Here is a 12,853-nt window from a genome sequence, read left to right as displayed (position 1 = left end):
CAAATTTGAATTTTATAAATCAAGAAAGTAAAAGGAGGTGGTTGCAGCCGTGGGATTTAGGGAGGTGGGAGGTTGAGGTGGTTACACCCTCTCTCTTCCTTTATCTTCTCCTCTCACGGTTAATTTCTCCCTCTCTCATTTTGGCACAACACTTGCCTTCTTGTTCTTGCTTTCCTCTCTTGTGCTTCATGCTCATTTTTATGGAGAGTGAGGAAGAGGAAGAGGGTGAGGATGGAAGAATTGTCCAATTTATTGTGTGCCTTCCTCTTGTGCGTTTGGAGAGCATGGTTCTTGGTGAGAAGAAGGAGAGTTTTCTTGCAGGTTTTTGTGGCCAGCAAGTGTGCTTGCAACCTCTCTTGGCTGGTTCATGGTTCTCATGGTGCCGTGGCAGGGTGCTCTTCAGTCCTGCATGCAGAAATGCTCAAGGACTTTATGAATGTACTCCCTCTGTGAGAGGTAGAGTAGTCCCTGATGCCTGTCGCACTATCAGCATATCATCCACATAAAGTACCAAAATAAGCAATGAGCCATCACAGACTTTCTTCGTGTAAAGACACGGATCCAATGCACTTATGATATAGCCCTGTGACTGCATAAAGGCATCAAACTTATGATATCACTCCCTAGGTGCCTGCTTCAAGCCATAAAGACTTCTCTTCAACTTGCACACTAGGTGCTCCCTGCCAAGTTCTGCAAAGCCCTTAGGCTACTCCATGTATATCTCATCATGCAAATCCCCATGCAAGAATGCAATCTTGATATCCAAGTCAAGCTATGTGACTAAGACCAAAACCAAGTGTAGGGTGGTCATCTTGACTATAGGAAAAAAGACTTCATCAAAGTCAACTCCATGCTCCTATTTAAAACCCTTAGGGACAAGTCTTGCCTTATAAACTAGCTTGGGGTTTCCAAGGGTACTTTTCGGCTTGTACACCCATTTTCATGGCAAAGCCTTCTTGCCTTGAGGTAGTGCAACCAAATCCCAAGTCGTATTCTTGTGCAGGCAGTCTATCTCAGACTGCATAGCTCTCTCCCAGGAGTGATTGTCACCCCTGCGCATAGCCTCATCATAGGTGAGAGACTCTCCTACATCTATAACCAAGACATAATGCATCGAGGGCTCAAATCTAGCAGGTGGACATCTATCTCTAGTAGACCGGGCTATGCGGCCAGTCCAACACCTTGGCCATGTATACAAACTGTTGTTGCAGGCTGTCCAACTAGCTATGCAGGAGCACGTGGCTCCTCCTCGAATATAACCCTGCGTATCTCTACCACCTACCCGGGTTGCCTATGCATCTTTACTTCATGGAAGACTATATCATGACTGCAAATGACTTTCCGTACTTGCGGATCCTAGAGGCGGTAACCCATCTCACCTACATCCCCATAGCCAAGGAAAATGCATTTGACACTCTTAGGATCCAACTTAGTATGCTTGTCTTTGGGCACACGGCAGAATGCCTCACATCCAAAGACACGTAGATGCGCATAAGATGGAGGTTTCCCAGTCCATACCTCCTCTACAAGTTGGAAATCCAAACCACTAGAAGGTGATCTATTTATGACATTTACAATTGTACTGATTGCCTCAGCCCAAAAGCTCTGTGGTAAGCCTGCATGGCTAAGCATACTACGTACATGCTCCTGGATAGTTCTATTCATCCACTCAGCCAAACCATTCCGAGGTGGGGTATAGGAGGTGGTCAATTGACACTTAATACCCCTCTCATCACATAGGTGCTCAAAAGCACGTGACACATATTCTCTCCCATTGTCAATCCTAAGGCATTTCAGCCTATGCCCAGTCTGGTTTTCAACAAATGCAAGTCATCTCTGAAATGCAACAAAGACATCGGACTTAAGATTAATGGGGGTAAGTCCAGACTTTACGTGAAAAATCATCAATGAATGTTACAAAATAATTTGCACCACTCATAGAGTGACAGGGCATGGGTCCACAGACATCCAAATGTACCAATGCCAAGGGCTCACTCATGCGTGCCCTACAAGACTTCTTATGTGTATTCCTAGTTTGTCTACCATAAAGACAATGCTCACATGAATCAAAACATGCATAGTCAAGGGGTGGTAAGTACTGCAAACCAAAAAGTATTTTCATTCCCTTCAAGGACATATGGCCCAAATGGGCATGCCAAAGAGATACATGTGGGATGGAACCCACTGACAAAAAATGGACAATAGAGGACCCATCAACTACAAGTGACTTGTCATTACCCAAGCGAACTGAACCAGAGACAGTGTGGTAGGAGTGGAACCACTCACAGCATGGTGTAACATGAAATGAAGCACTAGAATCCAAAAGCCAGCATTGTGCATACATAGAGTGAACATCGATTAACAACGTAGCATCATAAGAACTAGTTGCAAGTATGTACTCGTCATCAAAGTCATCAGTCTGCATGACATTTATCTCCTTGATTTTCACACTGGATTTCGCAAGCATAATGATGCGATCAGAGGACTTTTCCTATACTTTGTCTTTCCCCTTCTCTTTGCGCTTCTCATTGTGCAACTCATGACACTGTGGGCGTATATGACCCTTTTTGCCACAATGATGACATGTCACATTAGCATTTCTCCCATGAGACTTGCTATGTGACTTACCATGCAGCTTAGACCTAGACTTCTGCGAGTCTCTACCATGGTCATTCCCACGATCATTCTTGGCATTACCATCTCTACCTCTAACAGTCAAAGCATGCAACACACGAGAGGCATCCAAGTTCTTACAGTGGATCTCTTCCTGTAGAAGAGCACTCTCTACATCAGGCAAGTTCAAAATAGTAGCATGAGCATATAAGGCAGTGCAAAATACATCCCATGACTCACTTAGAGTCCCAAGCAAAAACAATGGAGTAACCTCATCATTAAAGATAATACCCTGCAAAGTCAAGTTCTTGAGAATAGCATGGAATTGGCTCAAATGAGCAGACATTGTCATATTCTCCTTCATGCACAAGTCCATAAGCTGCTTCAACCAATACATCTAACTTGTTGGACTTTTCTTGTCATAGAGGTTCTTAATTTTATCCCAAATCTCCCAAGCACTCTGTGCTTCCTCAACCACATTGTAATGCACATGTTCACTAAGAGACAAGATGAGGGTGGACTTCCGTAACTCATCAAGCTCATCCCATTCATCTCATCAGTCATAGTTTCAAGTTGCTCGCCATGCATCCTTAGTGGCTTTATCTGCAATTTCGGGACCAATACCTACCAAACTTGGCTCTTCCAATAGGCATAATTTGTACCATCAAGCTTAGTAATGTTGAAGATAGCACTGTCAGTGGAAGAAGAACCCATAATGTAGTCCAAAACATTGCAAACAGTTCAAAACTGCTTGTTTTTTCTACTGTAAATAGCCAAAAATACCACCGAAACCGAGGCAAAATGACCACAAACTGATAGCTAATGATGTTGCCCACCAAGTACCATCAAAAGTACATAAAATCAGGATGATTCAACATGAAAATTCCACATCAATATATACATAATTGCTTGCTGTAATAAATTACAATCAAGTATAATGAGAGCAAACTTTAGAAAAAATCAATGCATCAAGTCACTGACTATCAAAGCATAACCAGCATCAAGCGGGCATAAATCAGCATATGACAATCATACAGACATCGAGCAAACACCAAATCATGTCAAAAAAATATGTTAGTAAGCCGGCATACCCCCTGTGTGTAATAGGGCAAAGTGTACACAACACTGGCAAGACTTGACACAAAGAGGTGTATGATCAGGGAGTGCGAATCCCAAATCAGCCCAAGTACATATATGTGGACCACGACATATCAACCATGCAACATCCAAGTGAAGAAGATCCCAGTCTCGGAAGACTCAAAGCTCAATAGCATAAACCACCTGCTCAATGTCTGTCAAACATCCAACGATTCTCCCACTAGCACAAAAGCTGTATGGATCAAGCCAAGAAGCTCAAGAAGGGCATATGAGAGCACCAATGATGAAAGATCCAAGACCAAACATCAACAAGACATCATGAGTGTATAGGCTCTGTAGCCTCCAATTAGAGCATCCATAGACATCAATTGTATCCCAAATACAACTCAAGCAAGCCAAGACATATCTCAAGTAAGTTCCTGAAAGCCAGATGCAAGCCAAGACAAGGCATTAGTAGCAATCGGCTCCAAACAATGTAAGTAGCAATGTAGTAGTGGCATAGGCCAAGCATTTCAAGAGCGATCAGACATAGCTAACATACATGCCATATGTACATCCAAGACGGAGCATCAAATGCATTCCAAAGCCAAGCTCAAGCTCAAGTGAAGATTCTAAACCAAAGACAAGCTTGATGTCATACCCCGAAGGTCAATACTTCATTGTATATTCTAAAGACATAGCCCAAACTGGAGGTAAAATAACCTATCAACCAAGGTAGCATAAATTCCAACCAACAACAAAGTATCCACATCCAAATCAAGGCTCAATACCTCTCAAATAGCATATCTGGGCATAAACCATGATGACCAAGCATCAATATATCCAACAAGACACCCGAATGTCAACAAAGAGCATTATGCATAAGCCATCCCTAATAAAACCTTGCTGCCCAAACAATGTACAGCAGTAAATCCCTGCATAGATCAAGCTATGGAAGCTCAAACCAAGTTTCAAAGCATCTCCAAACATTGGGCAAACATCCCCAAAGTATCTTGGCATCAAATATCAAGCCTTGGGAGCATTACATAAGCTATGAGCATGACATTTTCTTGTTGTAAATCAACTCATATCTGTTGCAAAAAATGTTATGATCAGAATTTGGCAGATCTTACATCGCCATCGCGTCCGAAGCGTGCCAAAAACCCCGAGTTAGACTCTAACCTTGCTTAAATCGGGTTTCGAATGCCCGAGATATGAGAAAAAATTGGATTTTTGAGCCAATTTTTGAAATAGACGCAAACACAACGTGAGCTGACTGTGGGGCCTACTGGTTATGCTGAGGATGAGGGGGTAAGTGGAGGCATACAAGGTGCCCAATGAAGCCAAGGAACACCTACAAAGAGCCTATGAGGGCCGAGGAGAGGCAGGAGATGAAATCTTACCTCGGGGGGAAGAAGCCATGGCTAGCATTGAAGCTCCAAGCTCTAAGTCTTCAATCCGGGCTAAAGTAATGCCGAGCCAAGCTCCATGATCAAGCTCTAATAATAGTTGAAAGGTGAGAAGGATCAAAGCTTTCTTGAAAGTGAGCTATGGCAGAGAGAAAGAGCAAGAAGAATGAGAGACCTCAAGGGGTTCACTATATATATATTCTCTATATAACATGCGTTCATGGCCTATTTATAAATATCCTAATCTGTGAATTTTTCTTGAATAAAACACAATCCTTTTCTATTCAATCTGTAAGTAACCCCTTTATATGACACCCTTCTGTATGTAAAAAATGTATAAAATTTGTGTTTTAAAAACCCCTTATTTTGAACTCACATTATATATACATATATTCACGAGTGATCCCCCTCCCTCCCCCCCCCCCCCGGAGAGAGAGACACAAATGGGAACTCCAATAGTCACAATGTGTGACTGGGCTTTCCTTTATTCAAACTGTCACTAAAAGAATAAAGAACAAAGTGACGGTGATGGGCGCTCGCCACCTCCAGTGTGCAGTGTGGCAGGTCAGTGTAGTAATACATAGGCGGCTAGGTAGAGGCGCCTTTACCCCCAACTCTTTGAGACGGTCGAGCAAAAATTTTCAGACTTTGATTCGGACGTCGGACGTGGAAATGGGGATGCCCGGGAGGCCAAGGGGCAAAGGTCAAGTGGAAATGGACTTTAGAAAGGGCCAAAGGGTGTGACCCTTGGGGGTTCCCTTTGGGGGACCCCTAAAAATCTTGATTTCATGGGGGGGACCCAGTTTTTTCACTGCCTGAGAGAAATTGAACGCCATGGATGAAGGAGGCGCGTGTGGGGGAGAGGGACTATGGGGAGGTTGCAAACAACCCCCCTTCTGATCATATCCCTAATCTCCATCTTATCTTCGCTTCCTATCACCACATTCTGCCTCTGAAATGGCTGCCCGGATGAGGAGGTGCAAAACCAATCTTTCTCTCTTCTCTCTCCCCTTAAGGGGCAGTTCATGCCCATGAAGAAGAATGAAGACCGGTTGAAGGATGCTTGCCCAGCATAAACCAGATTGCTCCAAGATCAAGAGAAGGCTGAGGGGAGATGTTCAGCATTGAAGACTTATTGTTGGTCGGTCCATTGGCAACTTAAGAAAATAATCAAAAAACCAGCAACATGCAAATAAGCGATATGCGCTATTTTTACAAAGGAAATTTGATTTTTGTTGATGTTTTGATGGTTAAAATGGAATTCATATGGAACAAAAATTTGTTTGGATATTTTTTTCATTATGATTGAGGGCTTTGCATTTAAAAATTTGTAGACTTGAAATGATAAATAGTTGTAATAATTAAATTATGGCCCGAAAAGTGTATTTTTAGTGTAAAAATGAAGGTTTTATTAGTTTCGGGTGGAAAAAATAGATGCACATGGGATAAAATTCTGAGACAAAATATCTTTCAGCTGTCATAATTAGTCCATAATCATGAATCAAAAAATAATCTATTTTTATACACAAAAAATAGACAAAAATAGCTAAAATTAAGAAAAAATAAGATTTTTGCGTTATAAAAATCTAGAAAATTATGATTCGTGGTTGTGGCTGTATAACAAAGTTGAGGTATGAATTTTGGCTTTATTTAGGTGTTTTTTATGCATTATAGTTCATGTTTTTTTTTGTTTTATGCGAAAAATACATACAAAATAATACCTTACACCTATGCAACTGTTGAGAGTGGAAAAAGAATGAATTTTTTATTGATTTTTTTGTTGTTTTTGAGGTCTGAATGGTTGATTTTAGATGGATCTAGAGTGATGTATGGTTGTTAATGGAAGTGTTTGAGAGTGTTTTGGATGATATTGATTATGTTTTGGAAACTCGTTATGATTTTTAGTAGAAATATGAGGCTTTGTGATGTTCTGATAGGTTTTGTTGAGGTTCTGATTGGTTCTCATACCTTCTGTATAGCTTTTGTTTTGTTCTGATTTTCTTCTGTATGAAGCATGGATTGATAATTGATAAAGGTTAAAATATTTTGAAAGCTTATTGAATAGGTTTTTATAGTTTGGAATGGTTTTACTATGAGTTATAAGGATCTATTGTTCTCTGATGACCTTCTGTAACCCTCTATAGACCTTATGTAGACCCTCTGTCTCTATTATGTATTTGCTCAGTTCCTGTTATGTTCTGTTCTATAGATCTTTTGTAAGTGTTCTGTGGAATGTATATGTGACTTTGGAAAAGTTTTCTAACTTTTGGAAAGGATGAATCTAAGTTCAAAAGAGCTGAAACAAATGGAAGAAGCAGCTGCTGAAGACTAAAGAGAAGACTAGAGTGACAATTGTAATAGTAAGCTATGAAAAGACACTGTAGTGGCTCTAGTGCCTCTTCACATTAGACATATCTCTTGGGAGGTGCATGCACAACCTAAGAAGGATTATTGAGAGTTATTATTGAGTATTGTAGTGAGGAGATGATGTATTATTGATAGAGAGAGAGAGAAAGAGAAAGTCAAAGATAGTCAAATTCTATTAAAATAGTGTATCTGTATACGAGAGATTGAGAGAGAAAACTATGAACACATTGAAGATGAATACTATATGATTGATTTCCGTTCAAAAATGGTGTATTCCTTTATATTCATTGTTCTATTGATGGATTCTATGAAGATGTTGAAGATTATGGTTGATTCTATCAAATCCGTGGGAAATATCTACTATGATGTTGTGTGAAGATTTGTTGTTTTCTTTGTTTTGGTCATCAAAAGAATGAAATAAAAGCTTGTTGATGCTACAATATATATTTTCTTGCAGTAGAATCCCCTTTTCCTTCGTGTTCCTCTTGGGGCTCCATGTTTTTGGTGCGCAGCCGAGGAAACTTGCCATCAAGAAGCATTAGAAGAGACTAAAAATGAAAGAAATGGCATTGCCAAGAATAGAAGAATTCAATGGATATCTGCAAAGTTCCTACTTTCATTGAAGAGTTGGAGATTCTTATTGCCAAAGCCACTTTCCACAAAAAGTTCATCCCACAATGGCGGAAACATGTTACCATCATGATGCAAGCTCTATGTGGTGGACTATTTCCTCTTCCTATTGAGGCAAAAGACGTGCATCTTGGTGGCAAATTGTTTGAGAACAAACTAAAAAACAAAAGCAAAGAGAATGACTATCCATGAAAGATTTGGCATTCATTGAGAAGTTTCTAGACATCATCAAGTGGGAGATTGTGAAGAAGATTCAGGAGTCTTGGTCTATGGAGGTTCACGAAAACAAGAAGAAAAAGAGTTGGAATTTATTCGTGGATGCTCAACAGAAAGATATGTGGGATGCTTGGTGCACTGATAATCTTCTGTTTGTCCAATTATAGCATCCCACTGGAAGTTGGTAGACATAGTGTTTTTCACAACATACACTGTTGAAACCCTTGGAAGCTGGCATTATTATAATGGCACAACAATGATTCTAATAATAATGAGTTTTGATACTTTCAGAATAAAATATCTCCCCATCTGTAGTGGTTTGAAAGCCAAATTCAGAGATGTTGAAAAGAAGGAAGTAGAAGAGATGTTGGCCAAAGAATCCCCTAGAGACTGACCTCTCTGATTCTATTCTGTTGAGTACTGAACAGCTGGTTGGAGCCAAGCCCCTGATGAATGACGCAATCAAGAGGCAAGCGTTAGAATGAGTCCAAAGATACGTGAGAAGAGAGAATGAAAAAATCAAAGCCGAGAACGAGCTCGCAGCAGAAGTCTTCTTTGACGCCCTAAAAGCACTCTTTATAGAAGTCCCCATGGCAACTCAAAGTCCCCTTCCTAGTCAGATTTGTCCTAGAAATATTGATGACAGGCCAGTAAATGTAGTCCCATTGCCAGTTTTTAAGGGAGAGTACAATGAAGACCCTGACCTTCATGTAGCAGAATTTATGGTAGCATGTGTGGCTAACAATGCCAAAACCCCTGAGCATTGGTTAGCAATATTCCCTGCCGCTTTCAAGGATGCGGCGTTTCAGTGGTATGAGAGACAAGCAGCAAGAAGTTTTGGCACATGGGACGATCTGAAGTTGGCTTTCCTCACTAAATTCAGACGTGAAGGTTTTGAAGAGCGGATGCAAGAGGAGTTCATGAACCTAAGTCAGTCCCCTGGAGGAGAAAGAGTAGAAGCTTATGTCTCGCGAATAGAATCCATCCTAAAGAGATGGACTAACCATCATTTGGATGAAGGTATCCAGAAAGGAGTGTTTCTTAAAGGCCTACAACCAGAAGTTTGCAAGCTCGTGGAATTGATAAGACCACTCAATCTGCAAGTTGCAGTGGAAGGTGGAAGATTGTATGATGAAGTTGAAGCAAGGTTGTCAATGACTCCAGGAAGAGGAGTCTTACCTCCTTCTATGCCACGAATGGTATACCCACCAAATGCAATCCCATGGACTGTTCCCTATTCCTATCCCCGGATGCAAATAGTGCCACAGTATAATGCACCTAATCCACTGTGGTCACCACAAACGACAGTACCTCAAATGAAGGTTCAACCACAACAACAATGGCCTCAAACAGTTCCTCCAATGGCGACTTAACAACAGTGGAACCCTCTCAATTAGAATCAACAACCCCAAGTCTCAACAAGAGCTCTGAATCAGAACTAAAATAAATGACAGTGGAACTCTCCCAACTGGAATCAACAACCCTAAGTCTCAACAGGAGCTCTGAATCAGAACCAGAGTAAAGGACCCTTTGGATCGACCCAACCAGTGTATGCAGTAATTACAAAAGCTTCCCAAAATCCTACTACAAGTACTTCAGGAGGGAAAAATCTAAAGCCAACTCAGTTGCAAGTATCAAGAAAGAGCTTATGGATGTGATTACAAGGCAGCTATAGACATTGAAGATGAATACCACCAATATATCCACTCCTACGGGAACTGGGAGAGATGTGATACACTCTAATATATGGTGCGGAAAGTTTCATCAAGTGGGACATTTAGCCACTGAATGTACCCGAAAACCAACCATTTGTGGAGCCTTCTGTTCCTACTGTTTGCGGAAGAACCATACAAAGGATATCTGCTAGCTCTAAAAGAGATGCACGAACGAAGACAGAAGGATGAAAATGCTAGATTCAACTTGCTAGAATCCAAAATGGCAACACAGGATATTGAACCAAAGCTTAGGGAGTTTGGTCCTAATTTTGATCCAAGGAGGTTTTCCTCTCAAAGTTACAGAGGATGACAGTCTGGTGGTGGTCAGAGATCAGAGGTGGAATGTTATATGTTTGGAGAAAATGGTCATATCTCCCCAATTTGTCCAAACCCTAGACGATCTATGGTTTACAAGCCCTTATGCAACCGATGCAAAGGAGAAGGCCACACTGCAAAGGACTGTCCAAGTCCAGCCCCTGTAAAAGCCAATGGCACTGATAGCCAACAAAAGGTACAAGAGCCTACCTCCAATTTGGTAGAATTGGAAGTTGCCGCTATCACACGCGCCAAAAAGAAGGAACAAGTTGTTAAGAAAGAAAATAATTCTCCTGCTAAGACTGTGAAGTTCAACCTACCAAACAGAGGCACAGAATAGTACAGGACAGAACAGTGCAGTACAGAGCACTGTAGTGCCATAGAGAGTCACAGAGACAGTCCTAGAAATAAGACCAGAGGTCCAGGAGATAGATGATGCAGAGGCACCTCTAGAAACAGAAGAAATGCTAATGCTACCATTACTAGAAGAAAAAGGAAATATGAAAATGGGTGTAGCTCCATTCCCAAGTAGGCTGGAAAAGCCTGTGGACCCTATCAAAGATTATGACTTGATAAAAGACTAAGACACTTTTAAACCTAACTTAACATTCCGATAGTTGCTGATGTTGTCTCCCAGCTGCTGAAAGAAATTCAAAAGCATCTTGACAAGAAGATGTGGACTAAGGATTTCTCCCCCAACAACAATAAAGTCCAACAGAGCCATAGAACCTGCAAAGGAAGTAGATGTGACTAATGCCTTCCTAGATCCTAGAACCCCAAAGATTAGTGTATGGATAGAAGGATGCTTTATTTCAGATGCATTGATTGATGGAGGCTCATCAGTAAACATAATGATGGATGTGACAATGAAGGACTTAGGGTTGCAAGGAATTCAACCTACACAGAGGCTTATTAGTTTGGCATACCAAAGCAGAATTAAACCATTGGGCATCCTCCCATACGTAAAAACAACCCTTGCAGGAAAAGATTACTAGCTGACCTATTTGGTGGTCAAACCAAATTATTATGGGACCTCATACTCTCTGTTGTTGGGAAGACCTTGGCATTTTGAAGCGAGGGCCAGGACGGATTGATTCAAAGGAACCCTAACCCTAGGCAGAGGACCCAACAAAGTGGTGCTGAAATTGTATGGATCGCAAAAAGGCAATGGATCCACATCCATCAAAGTCATAACTGACTCCTCCAACGAGGTAACAGATGGTACATCAGGAGATGAAAAGACTGTTAAACAGATCTTTCCCAAGAAAATAGAGGCACAATCCCTAACAGTGGGTATTGTAAGCCAACTACCAAGGGAAGCAAAGTCCTTGTCCATGGGAGAATACCTCCTGCCTCAACTAGAATTGACTTCTGAAATCACCTCTGACAGTGAAATAGAAGCATGGATGTATTATTCTCCTTGTTACATGGCAGCCAAAAAGACAGTAGCAAAGACAGAGCCAGAGGCAGGATCAGACACAGAGGCAAAAGATCTGTTCTTCTCCTACATAGCCTCTATAGAAGTAGAGACAGAACCTCCAGGGGAAGAGAATGAAAATGATGAGGAAGAAAATGAAGCAAGATATAAAAGTACAGATGAAGAATTTCCTCTGATAGCAGACGATCTTGTTGATGGCCCTACAAAGACCTCAAAGGCCGAAGATATCAAGGTGTTGGATGGAATGACCATGGTTCCATTTGGATTGACCAATGGACCACAAAGTATATAGAATCTACATAAGCAATGGATCAAAGGTATAAAAATTAAGTTCACTAGTGGCTCATGTCGCCCTGTGACCATTTAGTCCAGAGAAAAGACGATGATGATACCCCCTGCCAGAGCTATCAAAGCCCCGACTTCTAGAAGGTCCCTGCTGTGTGACATTCCTAGACGCATCCTCTGAAGATAAATCCCTAAGTCCAGAAGACATCACCAATCACATAGAAGCAAACAAAGCTTTGATACCCTCCCAGCAACCTCAACAGACAAATGAGTCATCTGTTCAGAAGAAGGACACTAGTTCTAGTGGAACCTTAGATGATGACACTACTCCCTTGAAAGAGTCAAACCTCTATCCAGAAGCAATCCGTGGGACATTTATTCATGAAGTGGAAGGTCAAAGACAAGTAATGTTCTTGGATACTGACAGCACTGAACGTCACCTGAAAGTGGGTCTCAATCTTCTAGAAGAGGAACTAGCGGTCTTGCGAGATCTTTAAAGGAGAACTTAGACGTATTTGATTGGTCATATAAAGATCTAAAGGGGATTGATCCCGTAGTATGCCAACATCACATTGAACTAGAGCCTGATGCCAAACCTGTAAGGCAAAGACAAAGACGTATGAATCCTAATTATTCTGCTCTGGTGAAGGCTGAATTATTGAAACTTCTTGAAGCTGAGTTCATTTATCCCGTGGCTAATAGTGAATGGGTTTCATCCATTGTGGTAGTACCCAAGAAGAACGGGAAACTTCGAATATGTGTAGACTTTTGAAAGCTCAATTCGAAGA

This window comes from Lygodium microphyllum, chromosome 6, assembly GCF_053477565.2.
Source record: "Lygodium microphyllum isolate KBCC chromosome 6, Lygodium_microphyllum_v1.1.10, whole genome shotgun sequence".
Lineage (NCBI taxonomy): Eukaryota > Viridiplantae > Streptophyta > Polypodiopsida > Schizaeales > Lygodiaceae > Lygodium > Lygodium microphyllum.
The sequence above is the reverse complement of the archived record's forward strand: the minus strand, read 5'-3'. Positions refer to the sequence as shown.